This window comes from Bos grunniens, chromosome 10 (assembly GCF_055505025.1).
Source record: "Bos grunniens cultivar Pamir isolate PY7600 chromosome 10, Bosgru_T2T1.0, whole genome shotgun sequence".
Taxonomy (NCBI): domain Eukaryota; kingdom Metazoa; phylum Chordata; class Mammalia; order Artiodactyla; family Bovidae; genus Bos; species Bos grunniens.
The window spans coordinates 67,217,617-67,228,702 of NC_141174.1; the positions used below are offsets into that span (position 1 = coordinate 67,217,617).

Below are 11,086 nucleotides of genomic sequence, written 5' to 3' on the forward strand. Positions count from 1 at the left end.
AGGGGAACAAAATTGGGTGCAGGCACCAGCTGTGAGGTGGTTGTAGGGAACTGCAACAGTTCTTGACTGTGACTTGAGGACTTGTATTTCTACCGAGGGTGAACAATGCTGCAAGAAAACATCACTGCCACCTTAACAATGAGGAATAGCCAGATAATCGACAAAATTACAGCTTTTCTTGAGTCCTCAGAAAGCTGAGGTCACCAGGCAACTAAGTAAAGCCCCTTCAAGAGAGAGAGACACACACACAGGAACTGTTTCAACTTTAGCAGAGCACAGGAAACGGGTGGCTGTCATACAAGCGGGCAAGATGAAATCAACAAAAATTTTAACAAATGTTTAAAAGCTAGGGTGTCATGGGCTAGCATGTCAGTTTAGGGTAGCTGGAGACCATTCCAGACACGGCGGGTGTTATATACTCATAGGCACGCTTTATTCTACTGACTCCCCCTGAGGTTCCTGAGAAAAAGTGAGAGCAGGGCAGGAAATGAGAGAGCTTTCCTCTTTGGTGGTGCAAGCATATATTGATTAAGGCAGCTGCTGGGGGAAGGCAAAAGGCCTCAGCTGCTCCCACAATCCTTTTCTCCAATAAGCAACAGCCTTAAGTTAGGGAGGGGCAACAGAGTTTTGCTTAAGTTGTTATTGTTTTCATTTAGTTGCTAAGTCATGTCCAACTCTTTGCAACCGTGGACTGTAGCCCACCAAGCTGCTCTGTCCATGAGATTTCCCAAGCAAGAATACTGGAGTGGGTTGCCATTTCCTCCTCCAGGGGATCTTCCTGACCCAGGGATCGAACTCGTGTCTCCTGCATTGGCAGGTGGATTCTTTACCACTGAGCCACCAGGGAAGCCCTCATCTACTTCTAGGTGAAGGGTAAAAAAACCTTCTTGTCCTTCTTCGACACTTGAAAACCCATTGATTTTTGGGGGAAAACAGAAGCAAAAGACCTCTACTCCAAGGGGAGAAGCAGGGAACTATCTCAGGCTGAAAATTCAAGCCAAGGTCTGTTCTGTTAGGGGAAAGGGAAGAAAGATTGACCCAAAACCAACCACAGGTAGGAGGTGGAGTTTGGGAGCAGGAGCAGAAATACTGAGAAAGATCCACTTCTGAAACTCACATAGGACCTGCCCAAGACTGAAGCAGAAGCAGGATGTCAGAGACCCTGCTCTAACCCCCGTGAGCCTAGCACCAAAGAGCAAGCTATGGGAGTATCCTCTGGGTCGAGGGGCTGGCATGCTGGGATGGCTGAAAAGGTGAGAGTGGAGCAGGAATACAGAAAAATACAGGAATACAGAAAAACCCTCTGACACGTGGTCTCCACTCTAAGCAGCATCACTAGAAGGATGTGTCTGTGACACACTGAGATAATGACAGCAGCAACAAAATCCAAACCCTGCCTGACTCCTAACTGGATTAATTCCATCTTGCGCCCACCCCTCAGACCAACTTGCGGACAGAAGAGGCGTGACCATTTCCGGGCAGAAATACCGTTTACCTCAGTCTCTGCTGTTCTACAAAGGATAGGCACTCAATAAGAATTTACAAAACATACAAAAAGTCAACAAAGAAAAAAATCCAATCCATTGTCAAAAGATACATCAACAGAGCTAGACTGGCAAATGACACAGATACTGAAACCATCAGACAGGAACTTTAAAAATAGAAACAACTTAGTATGTTAAACAGCCTGTTGGAAAAAAAAGTTGGCAGCTTACATGAACAAAGGGGTAATTTTGGCACAAACACAGAAACTGTAAGAAAGCCAAGTGGAGGGATTTCCCTGGCTGACTCCATGCTCCCAATGCAGGGGGCCCGGGTTCAATTTCTGGTCAGGGAACTAGATCCCACATGCTGCAACTGAAGATTCTGCTGCCACAGTGAAGATCGAAGATTCTGTGTGCTGCAACTAAGACCCGGCACAGCCAAAGAAATAAAAAGAAAGCGGAAAGGAAAGGCTAGAAATAAAACACATGTGATATCAAAGATAAATTCCTTCAATGGGCTTGTCAATAGGTAGCACAGCTGAGGAAAGAATCCATGAATTTGAGAAAGGAACTAACAGAAGCTAGACTCAAACTAGATTAAGCTATAAAGGGACACTGACGGGGAAAAACAGAAGTGGAGCTGGCCTCAAGGCCAGCTAGATCTAAGGACTCAAACAGTATCTTCAGTCTTTTTTTCACTATAAACTTTGATGTGTGTGTTGGTGTGGCACAGAGAGTTCTGCACATCATCCCAGTTTAGCAAATCCAAAGGTAGAGCTCTCCCTTCTAGCTCTATATAATAAATCTCAGGGAAGGAATCTGATTGGCCTGGCTTGGGTCACATGCTTATTGAAACAATTACTGTGACCAGGGAAAGGATACTCATTTCTTGTCTGAGCCTAGGTCCAACCCCAGGGTAATAGGTACAGAGTTTGGGGGTTGGCAATTAGACCAGACCCATTTGAGAATGGCAAGTGGGGGAAGAGTTGCTGTTACCTGAAAAAAAGAGCAAGAGGGGCTTCTCTGGTGATCCAGGGGTTAAAAAATCTGCCTACCAATGCAGGGCACATGAGTGCAATCCAGGAAGATCCGGTCTTGGTCCGGGGAGATCCCACATGCTGCAGAGCAACTAAGCTTATGCGCCACAGTTAACAAGCCAGTGCTCTAGAGCCACAACTTCTGAAGCGTGCATGCCTAGAGCCTGTTCTCTGCAACAAGAGAAGCCACCACAATGAGAAGGCCACTCACAGCAATGAACAGTAGCCCCTGCTCCTGCAACTAGAGAAGGCCCCCACACATCAACAAAGACCCAGCACAGCCAAAAATAAACACATAAATCTTAAAAAAAAAAAGCAAAAGGGATGCAGAGAAGCCAAAAGCACAGACATTCTGTGCCTTCGGTTCAGTTGAGTCAACAGTGTTGGTGGTGGTTTAGTCGCTAAGTCATGTCTGACTCTTGCAACCCCATGGACTGTAGCCCACCAGGCTCCTCTGTCCATGAGATTTTCCAGGCAAGAATACTGGAGTGGATTGCCGCTTCCTTCTCCAGGGGATCTTCCCAAGCCAGGAATTGAACTCAGGTCTTCAGCACTGCAGGAAGATTCTTTACCAACTGAGCTATGAGGGAAGCCCACTTGTGTACCTGCCAAAAAATTATAATTCTAGAAATCAATAGTGGAAATGTACTTAGGGCCATAGTAGTGAAAAGTACATTCTGTACTGGTCGTACTGCTCCAAAGCATCATTGGGGCACCACACTGAAAGAGGAATGTTAGCAAATCACAGTGCTCCCTGGAGGAGGGGTCCAGGATGAGGAGGCTCAGAAGATTGAGTCATTTGAAGAACCAGGGCAATAAGAGTTTTTGGCCTAGAGAAGAGAAGATGTAGTAGCCATGGTTGGCCTTAGAATATCCAGAGCAGCCTTGGATAGAAAGATGAGACATCGAAGTATAAAGGACAACTAGGTCCAGTGTGGAGAAGTCTCAAGGAGGCCAATGACCATTTAACATAAAAACTTTCTAACAGCTATCCAAGAATGGACAATGCTTACTTATGAAGGTAGTGAGTTCCCTGTCACTAGAGGTGTTTAAGCAAGTGTCAGAGAGGTTGTAAAGGGAATTCCCAAATTGCTGGAAAATTGGATCAGGTAACCCCCCTGAGGTTCCTTCCCAGTTACAACAGTTCATGGCTGTCTGTTGGAGATCTATGTAAGCTTGCTGCTAACAAGTCTGCCCTGGCCTTCCCAACATCTGGGAGGTAGAGCTGGTGAGTGCTTTTCCTTCCCTAGATGATAATGACCCCTTCCAACAAATACCTGATCACCTACCAACCAGCAGTCAGGAACAGAGCCTTCCAACACTTTAAAAAAAAAATTAATATTTATTTATTTGGCTGCACAGGGTCTTAGTTGTGGCACTCTGGATTTTTGAAGTTGCAATATGCAAATTCTCAGTTGCAGCATGCGAGGATCCCTGACCAGGGATCAAACCCAGGTCCCCCAGCATTGGGAGTCTTAGCCACTGGGCCACCAGGGAAGTCCCTTTCCAACACTTCTTATCTTAGCTCAGCCCTAAGGGAACTGACTTTGACTCTGGCTCTGAAGGTCACAGAAAGACAGCACTCATGCTATTTATGCTCTCTGAATACATATCATGAGACAAGGACTTGGATGTAGGCATTATTTTAGGGGCTGAGTAGGAGTGAGGGAGCAATGAGATGGGGAAATTGAATTGAGGGGACCACTCTGGGTACTTACAGCTCAGTCCACCTGGGACCACTCTGAGGAACCATACAGATCACTGATCAGAATTCCTCCCGAGTGATAAAGTAATTCCACCAGTGCCTTCCCTTGTTGATTGAGGTTTGCCCTTGGGAGAGTTAAGCTCCTGAGACTCCCAGGCTGCCTGGCAGGGGCTGAGGAGAGCCTCTGACAGAAGAGAGGCTGTGTCAGAACCATCCACTGCAGCTGCAGCTGGACACAAAAGTGGGCTGGAAGGACATGGGCACTAACAACAACATCTGCTACAGCCCCTTTCCCACCCAGGCCCAGACCTATTTTCCAGGGCAGCGTGGGACCTTTGATTTGCACATTCCAGCCTCCGTGGTGCACATTCCAGTGTAGAACCTTTGACGGCACATTGCCGGTTGGCTAGTTCAGCACAGCCCTGTCTGAGTGTCCACCCACAGCTCTACTGGGCTCCAGTCTCCCTTCTGGGCCTGACTCCCTCTCTGGGCTCTCTGGGCTGGGGGCACCGGGCTGGGCCCTCTAAGCTGGCACCTGCTCTCTTCTCCATCCACATGTGAGCTGGAAACAGTGACATCAGGGACATTGGCTCCATCGTCCTACACTGTGTTCAAGGCCAGGGAAGGCTGAAGGCTGGATGGGCTCTGAGTTTCCTCTCACTATATCTTAAAAAGAAAAGGCTAAGCACAACCAAGAACTCAAAGGCCCCAAGAAACCTCACTCAAGGCCATAGAGACACTTCAAAGATGGGAAATCAGAGCACTAACATTGGAGGCAGGGTTCCTGGCCAGACCCAGAGGACCAATCCAAGTTGGCTCACCACTCCTCTAACTTCTCTGGCCTGCTTTGGTCAGAGCTTGAACACATCTCTCTCTTCCTCCCTTGGTTCCTCTTATCTTCTTACTCCCACACTCCTGTCTGGTACTCAGCTCTTCTCTCCTCTTCCATGTTAATTACCTTCCAGGGCTGCTTCATCATCTCTGATGTTCACATCCACAAGTCTTTAATTTTCGCTCTTTTCTTTTCATCCCTGCTCAGTGTTCTGATGTCCATTTTACCACCTTGGAGAGGTGAGGCTGAGAGTGAGTATTTATGATGAGTTAGGGGTGAGATGGAACCAAGGACCTCCCTAGGGCAGGAAGAGGGGTGTGTGTGCGTGTGTGTTTATGTGCTGGTGTAGAATGAGGTTCAAGTTTACCATTATTAGCTTAGGACAAGATCGCTCCCCTAAGGTGGCAAATATTATCCAGCCAGAGGAAGAGCCTGGCCAGCAAATCCTTTCAGACTCCACCTGAGCCCTTGGAGAGGATGAGACAAAGAGAAATATTGGATCCGAGCCCCGCATATAACAAGGTAATTGACTGGGATGGGAGCAAAAGGGTGTGAAAACTGACTTCTCTCACACCTCTGCCCTCTTCCTCTCCCCTCCCTCCCTCAGAGCCTCTCCTTTGTCCTTTTAGCCTGGGGTTCTCTCTGCTTATGTCATCAGGGGTCCCTGTGCCTCTCTTTCTTTCTTTTTCTTATTTCCATCTCCGACTCTGTTTCACTTTATTTTCCCCGCTGTCCTGCGCTGCCAAGGTTCTGTCACCATCTTCTCTTGCATCTTCATAGTCTCTGGGTCCCTAAGTCTGTTTGCTTCTCTTTGTCTAGGTCAGAGTGTGTGCCTCTATCTTGGTCTGTTTTTCTGTCTGTCCGTATTCCTGGAAGCCCTGTAACTCCGGAATGCCTGGCAGGAATGGCTTTTCTGAAAACGGAGCCTGGGACAGCCACCCAATGTGCTGAGTAGAGGTGGCTAAGGACATTTCCAGCCCAGCAGTCGTCATGGCAACAGCTGGGGCGGGCCAGGCAGGGATGTGCTGAACCACGTGGGCTTGACCTTTCTGTGGGTGTCGGGTTTGAGCGGGAGCTGGGGAAAAACAGCAACAACTGCTTCCCTTCGGCCCAGCCCTCAGGCATCCGGGCTGGGCGGAAAGGAGAGAGGGAGAGACGGAGAACCGGGACAGCTGGTGACACAGTGAGAGAGGGACAAAAGGTTAGCCACAGCCATCTAGAGAAACCACGGGAGAGAGGCACCGGAGTACAGCACGCACACGCTCTTGCGGTGTCACCAAGGCTCCCATGGTGACTTGACCTGTGGAGGGCACCAGACAACCTTCCTGGAGGCTCAGCTCACACTTCGCAGCCCATGCTCTGGGTGGGTGGTTACAAAAGGTCAGCTCCCTACACTCAGAGATCCCCTCCAGACTCCTTCAGATCAAATGTCACTTTTTCCACACTGCAAATGCCTTTATTGCTCCAAGACACATATGCTGAAACATAAAGAAACGCCAAATGATTCTTTCAAAAATAGAAATAGAAAATAAAAAATGCAAACGTCCAAAGAAAGACACCCAAATAAAGGCATGTCTCTGTTTTCACATCAGCCTTCCCACTGGAGGGTGTGGAGGGGGTCCGATCGACCCGGGGACTTTCAGAGGATCACTCCCTGAGTAATGGACATTGATGTTGGTTTTCATCCAGAGCTGCTTGGTCTGGGGTGTGGGCTGGAGAAGGTCCCAGGCTCCCCAGAGACAATGGTGTACCTGCATGGCAATGAGTACTGGGTGGTATGTGTCATCCTTCTTTCCTGCCAGACCTCAGCCCCACCCTGCTGCAGGCCCTGTAGTGCCAAGCTGGTTGCAAGACAGAGTAAACGTCACCTCTGACACACCTGCAGCTTGGCCTACTGGCAGCCCATGGGCTGGAGAGCAACACCTGGTTGGCATCCGGGTGCCTTCCCTCTAGCCCTGAGCAGCTGTTTCCTATAGCTGTTCCCTCAACCTATGGCTTTACGGCCTCCTCTTGAAAGAGCCCCCGAGAGCGGGCCTGGAGTGGGAAGAGAGGGCTGGGGCCTCCTTCCTGTCTTCCTCCCTCTCCCGCCTCCTGGCTGGCTGCAGCTGTGTTGCCTGATGTGGAGCTGAGCACAGACTTAATTACTGCTCAGCCCTGCTCATTAGTGCCTCTGAAAGCCAGAGAAGCCCCGAGTTATGAAGTCCCCAGCACAGTGCAGGCCCAGGCCCCAGGTTTCCTGGGTGATCGCTAGACCCACTTCTTGTGGATTGGGTCTGTCTGACTTGGGCTCCCTTTGAGGGCCTCCTGTGGGAGATGTTCCTCCCTGGGATGGGAGAAGGGTTAGAGCTGGAGGGAGGTGAGTGAAGGCTAGGTCCCCTTGTGGGCTCACTCGTGTATGCAGAGCATCGGGGGACAACATACGGTGGAACATGTGAAATGCCACTGCAATTCAAGAACGATGGACAAATGATTAAATAAACCAAATGCGCTCAAATCCAGCACACTGATGACTTACCTGCCTTGTTGGGGTGGTGTGTGTGGGGCGGCGGGGGACTTAAGCCAGGAGCCTATGCATTGTTCAGTCACTTTTTTTTTTTTTTTGCAGTGAAATGGAATAAAGAACTATGGAGCGCCTGAACACTGAACAAAAAAGGGAAGCTTGAAGGAAGGAGGAGAGGTTGGGTGGACCCTGGAAATTATAAACCCATAGACCTAGGTCTGTTACATGGGAAAACTTTACAAATATTAACTTTTAAACACCCTAGAAAATCAAATGAGATAATACACATGAAAGCACTTTAAAAAAAATAAAACTTTAAAGGGCTATAGAAGTATAAGGTGTTATTATGAAATATTTCTGCTCAGGCAGACTGTAAACCAGATGCTTGGGGAGGCTGGAGATTTATGATAATGGCTCATCACCCACAAGGTACTCACACATCTTAGGCTGTTTCATTTAATTAGTCGTTGCCTCTCAGAGACTACTGCAGAAGCCTTCTAAGTGGCTTCCCACTCCACCTTCTTGCTTGTTCTGTTCATCTTATAACTCACTGCTGGGTTAATTTTCCTGATGCAGAGCTCTAATCCAGCATTTGCTATGCTTCCTCTGGCTGACAGTATAGGGCCTGGAGACTTTGGCTTAGCAGCCAGGATCCTCCATAATCTGGTTCTACCCAACTTTTCCAGCCTGATTTCCCTCCTTCCAGCCTGGCAGATGCAGGCTCAGGTCATTTACCCAAGACTACACAAGACCTCTAACACCAGACACCTGACTCCCAAACCAATGCTCTTTCTTAGCCCGTAACTTCTTCACTTTGATGAATAGAACTGCAATGACGAGCTTTCTACGCTGAGCTTTTTCTCTTCTTTTGAAAAATTTTCTCAGGACAAATTCCCAGGAGTGGGATTACCAGGTCAAAAAACATTAATATTTTTATGGCTGCATGAATTGACGTACACTTTGTAAAAGGGTTGAGCTGATTTATATTTTAGCCAGTGATATCAATATATACAGATTCTACCAGACCCTTCTTTCCACTGGGGTAAACCTTTGAATAAATTGCTTATTGAATACAGGATTTCTTTTTTTTAGTTTGAATTTCTTTGATCCTTGAGATGGACTATTTTCCATGCTTAGGTTTACTACTTGTATTTTATCTTGTGCAAGTTGTGTGTTTATATCTATTGTTCATATAATTATTAAAGCCTTCATGTTTCAGAAGCTGCAATTTAAAAAGAAAAGGCAGTCTGGAAGAGCAGATATGGTGGATGCTGTGAAATCAGAGCAGAGGTCCTTATCTGATAAAGGCATGGAAATAAGTTGTATTTTGAGTAAATTGTTAAATCAAAATTGAGATCAACTAGCTTGAAATACTAGTCTACATTTAAAGGGAGAATTAGGAAAAGGCATTTCCTGGACTCAGACAATACTTTCCCTGACCTTGTCAATGTGTCATAACACTAACATTCATTATTTAATTTCTGAGTCATTTTGGTGACTATATAATTACCCTAGAACAGAAATGATTTATTTTTATGTTGTGTTTAAAACTATTTTAGTTTTTTACTAAATAATATATACACATGGTACTAAGGTCAAAGATATAAAAGGATATAGAGTTAAAAATCACCTCTGCCACTTTCCTCTGTTTTCTAATCACCTTGTTCCTTACCCTGGAGACAGATGCTATCCCCAATTCCTGGTGCATCTTTCCAAGGATATTCTATACATATATGAGGCTGTATGTGTATATTTTTAATAGAAATAACAGCATCAAATACATGCCAGTCTTTTGAGAACATTCCATATCAGTATGTAAAAAGTTTAAGTCTTTTTAAAAAACTGTAATGTCAAATGGGTGTTCTCTATAAACAAAAATGTATATACACAGAGAAAATTTTCAGGAGGTACTTGCCTCACAAGTGAGCCTCTGTTGTAAAGAAATTATCTATTAAGCCAACTTCATACATTACAGCTATGATTCATTTCATCAAAATTAAGTTTATATAGTTCTATAAAAGGTCTTCTCTGGTGGCTCACTGATAATGAATCCACCTGCCAAGCAGGAGACGTGAATTCAATCCCTGGGTCAAGAAGATCCCCTCTAGAAGGAAATGGCTAACTACTCCAGGATACTTGCCTGGGAAATCCCATAGACAGAGGAGTCCGGCGGGCTATAGTCCATGGGGTTGCACAAGAGTCAGACATGACTTAGTGACTAAACAATTACAACAATTTCTAATAGAAATTTGTTCTGTAAAGAACAAAAGCCATTTAATTTTGAAATAATTAAGCAAATCAATTGTTAAGGATTATACAAGGTGACATATCCTGACCTGGTCAGAAAGTGTGATCATATGTTTGAAAAAATTGATGCTATGTAATTCCTGTACTTTAAAAAAAGCCACAAATGTAATCGTTCTGCCTGTCCAATTTGTAATTTAACAAACATCAAAGCCGTGAAGTGTAAAAGAAAGGACTTTCAATGTTGGTTGATGTAGGATACACAGTCCAGGGCTCCATCTACCAAGATTCTACGTTCTAACATGGCACGAGGCTAGACTTTTACCCAGGATCCCAACAAAGAGTTGGGGCATCAGTTCAGTTCAGTTCAGTTCAGTTCAGTTGCTCAATCATGTCTGACTCTTTGCAACCCCGTGAACAGCAGCAGGCCAGGCCTCCCTGTCCATCACCAACTCCCAGAGTCCACCCAAACCCATGTCCATTGAGTTGGTGATGCCATATAACCATCTCATCCTCTGTCGTCCCCTTCTCCTCCTGCCCCCAATCTTTCCCAGCATCAGGGTGTTTTCAAATGAGTCAGCTCTTCGCATCAGGTGGCCAAAGTATTGGAGTTTCAGCTTCAACATCAGTCCTTCCAATGAATACCCGGGACTGATCTCCTTTATGATGGACTGGTTGGATCTCCTTGCAGTCCAAGGGACTCTCAAGAGTCTTCTCCAACAGCACAGTTCAAAAGCATCAATTCTTCAGTGCTCAGCTTTCTTTATAGTCCAACTCTCACATTGATACATAACCACTGGAAAAACCATAGCCTCGACCAGACGGACCTTTGTTGACAAAGTAATGTCTCTGCTTTTTAATATGCTGTCTAGGTTGGTCATAACTCTCCTTCCAAGGAGTAAGCATCTTTTAATTTCATGGCTGCAATCACCATCTGTGGTGATTTTGGAGCCCAGAAAAATAAAGTCAGCCACTGTTTCCACTGTTTCCCCATCTATTTGCCATGAAGTGGTGGGACCAGATGCCATGATCTTAGTGTTCTGAATGTTGAGCTTTAAGCCAACTTTTTCACTCTCCTCTTTCACTTTCAACAAGAGGCTTTTTAGTTCCTCTTCACTTTCTGCCATAAGGGTGGTGTCATCTGCATATCTGAGGTTATTGATATTTCTCCCGGCAATCTTGATTCCAGCTTGTGCTTCATCCAGCCCAGTGTTTCTCATGATATACTCTGCATATAAGTTAATTAAGCAGGGTGACAATATACAGCCTTGACGTACTCCTTTT

General features: G+C 46.0%; 1 long non-coding RNA gene across 1 annotated transcript; it reads left to right on the forward strand.

The window, feature by feature from the left end:
* Positions 1-7,275: 7,275 nt before the first annotated feature.
* LOC147364754 (uncharacterized) lies at positions 7,276-7,892 on the forward strand. The gene is made up of 2 exons (XR_015134943.1): positions 7,276-7,414; positions 7,664-7,892. It is a non-coding gene; the product is annotated as an uncharacterized LOC147364754 (long non-coding RNA).
* Positions 7,893-11,086: the final 3,194 nt, after the last annotated feature.